Source organism: Nicotiana sylvestris, chromosome 7 (assembly GCF_000393655.2).
Source record: "Nicotiana sylvestris chromosome 7, ASM39365v2, whole genome shotgun sequence".
NCBI lineage: Eukaryota > Viridiplantae > Streptophyta > Magnoliopsida > Solanales > Solanaceae > Nicotiana > Nicotiana sylvestris.
In genome coordinates, this window is record NC_091063.1 from 63,102,824 (window position 1) to 63,106,523 (window position 3,700).

A 3,700-nucleotide genomic window follows, 5' to 3' on the forward strand; every position below is an offset into this window, starting at 1 on the left:
TCAAAAGGGCCAATAAACCTTGGGCTCAGCTTGCCCCTCTTTTTGAACCTCATAACGCCCTTCATAGGAGAAACCCGAAACAAGGCCCGCTCTCCAACCATAAATGCAACATCGTGAACCTTCCGATCCGCATAACTCTTCTGTCTGGACTGGGCTGTGCGAAGTCTATTCTGAATCACCTTAACCTTCTCCAAGGCATCCTGAACCAAGTCCATACCCAATAATATTGCCTCGCCCGACTCAAACCAACCCACCAGAAATAGATACTGCCTACAATACAGAGCCTCATACGGTGCCATCTGAATGTTGGACTAATAACAGTTGTTGTAGGAAAACTCTGCAAGTAGCAATAATTGATCCTAAAAACCTCCAAAATCCATCACACACGCACAAAGCATATCCTCAAGAATTTGAATAGTGCGCTTGGGTTGCCCGTCCATCTGAGGGTGAAATGTGGTGCTCAACTCCATCCCAGTACCCAACTCATGTTGCGGATCTCCAAAACCGTGATGTAAACTTCATATCATGATCCGAGATGATAGATACCGGCACATCATGAAGTCGGACAATCTTATAGATATAAACTCGAGCTAGTTGCTTAGAAGAATAGGTAGTCATCACAGAAAGGAAGTGAGCTGACTTGGTCAGTCTATCCACAATCACCCTAACTGCATCAAACTTCCGCTGAGTCTGTGGGAGTCCAACAATGAGATCCATAGTGATCCGCTCCCATTTTCACTCTGGAATCTCTAACTTCTGAAGCAATCCACCTGGCAGCTGATGCTCATACTTCACCTGCTGACAATTTAGGCACCGAGCAAAATACTCCACTATGTCCTTCTTTATCCTCCTCTACCAGTAATGCTGCCTCAAGTCCTGGTACATCTTCGCGGCACTCGGATGAATAGAGTAACACGAGCTATGAGCCTCATGAAGAATCAACTCATGCAAACCATGCACATTAGGCACACATAGCCTGCTTTGCATCCTCAATGCACCATTATCCATAATAGTAACCTCCTTAGCATTACCGTGCTGGACTGTGTCCTTCAGGACAAGCAGATAGGGGTCATCATACTAACGCTCCCTGACACGATCATACAGAAAAGACCGAGAGACCACACAAGCCAATACTCGACTAGGCTCAGAAATATCCAATCTCACAAACTAGTTTACTAAGGCCTAAACATCCAATGGCATGGGACTCTCTGTTGCTGGTAGATATGCTAAACTTCCCAAACTCTCTGCCCGGCGACTCAAAGCATCGTCCACTACATTGGCCTTCCCATGGTGGTACAAAATGGTGATGTCATAATCCTTAAGTAGCTCTAAATACCTCCTCTGACGCAAATTAAGATCATTCTGCTTGAATATATGCTGCAAACTACGGTGATCAGTGTAGATCTCACAAGGGACACCACACAAATAATGCCTCTAGATCTTCAAGGCATGAACAATAGCTACTAGCTCAAGGTCATGGACATGATAGTTCTTTTCATGCACTTTCAGTTGTCTGGACGCGTAGGCAATCACCCTACGGTCCTGCATCAACACCGTGCCGAGGCTAACTCACAACGCATCACAATAAACTGTATAAGACCCCGAACCTGAAGGTAATACCAATATTGGGGATGTAGTCAAAGCTATGTTGAGCTTCTGGAAGCTATCCTCACACTCTTCCATCCACCTGAACAGAGCACCTTTCTGGGTCAACCTGGTCATGGGTGTTGTAATAGACGAAAATCCCTCAACAAATCAACGGTAATAACCCGCCAACCCAAGAAAGCTCCAGATCTCTATAGTTGAGGATGGTCTGGGCCAACTCTGCACCGCTTCCACTTTCTTAGGATCCTTTTTGATCCTTTCACTCGACACCACGAGACCCAAAAATGCCACAGAATCTAACCAGAACTCACATTTTGAGAACTCTGCATATAATTTCTTTTCTCTCAAGGTCTGAAGCACTGTTCTCAGGTGCTGCTCATGATCTTCCCAACTCCGGGAGTACACCAAAATGTCGTCAATAAAGGCAATGACGAATGAGTCAAGATAAGGTCGAAATACAATGTGTATCAAATTCATAAATGCTATTGGGTCGTTGGTCAGCCCAAATGACATAACAAGGAACTCATAATGACCATATAGAGTCCTGAAAGTAGTCTTCAAGATATCTGGCTCCCGAATTATCAACTGAGGATAACCTGAACTCAAATCAATCTTGGAAAATACTCGAGCACCTTGTAACTGATCAAATAGGTCATCAATACGAGGAAAAGGATACTGGTTCTTCACTGTAACCTTGTTCAACTAGCGATAATCAATGTACATACGTATAGGACCATCCTTTTTCTTCACAAACATGATAGAAGCACCCCAAGGTGACACACTGGGCTAAATGAAGCCCTTATCTAGCAATTGTTGTAACTGTTCCTTCAACTCAAGAGGGGCCACACGATAAGGAGGAATAGAGATGGGCTGAGTGCCCGGCAATAAATCAATGACAAAATCAATATCTCTATCGGGAGGCATGCTTGGAAGATTAGCTAGAAAAACATTAGGGAAATCCCTCACTACTGGTACTGACTCAACTGTAGGGCACATAAGCTAGATATGTGTCACACCCCTTCTCAACCATTTACTGCACTTTAAGAAATGAGATAACTCTGCTGGAAGTGTAATTTAAGGTACCCATCCACTCTAATCGCAGTAAACCTGGCATAGCCAGCGTCATGGTCCTGGCGTGACAATCAAGAATAGTATAATGGGGTGACAAGCATTCGATGCCCAAGATAACATCAAAATCTACCATGGTGAGCAATAATCTAGTCTCAAAACCACTAAAAATAATCAAACATGATCAATAAATGCGATCTACAATAAGAGAATCTCCCACAAGAGCAGACACATAAACAGGGGAATTCAAAGAATCTCGAGATACGCCTAAATGCAGGGCAAAGTAAGATGACACATAAGAGTAAGTGAAGCCTAGATCGAATAGAACCGATGCATCTCTATGACAGACCAGAACAGTACCTGTAATAATAGAATCAGAAGTAACGGCCTTTGTACGAGCAGGAAGGGCATAGTATCTGGCCTGACCTCTGATCGAGGCCAACCCTGCACTACTATTGAGTAGCGAGAGAGGTCAAAGCAACTTTTACTCGATTAAGGTCGGGATCGATTTCCACAGGGAGCTAGATATTGGAGTCGGGTGTCTATCAAAATGAGATTTGCGTATTTGCTCTTAATTGCACTTCTACACATTTTTGGTTTGATTTACTTCTAATTGCATAAAAATACAATTCTCAATTAAACTAAATAAGCTAAGGTTAAACTATTGCGAGTTGTTCAAATGGATAAAAGGCACTAGGGTAGTGACTTTCGCCTAGGTGGTCAATTGATGGATACTTGAGTCTAAGGCATGATTTTCATATTTGGGGAGTATAATATAATCATTTCACGATTCTACTCACTCTACACCTCTCGGTAGTTCGAGTGATTTGGCCTGGAATTGACTTTCTCAAGACCAATTGGGTATGCAAATTTACACAAGCAATTAAGGTTCAAGTCGGATATTACTATCTCTAGGTTTAAACCTTTAATTGGGGCTATCAATCTCTTGAGTACGCCCCAATTCCTTGTTAGACAAATTTCAGAGACATAGGCTCTCTTTCTCAAGAAGAGCCAAAGTTAACTAAAC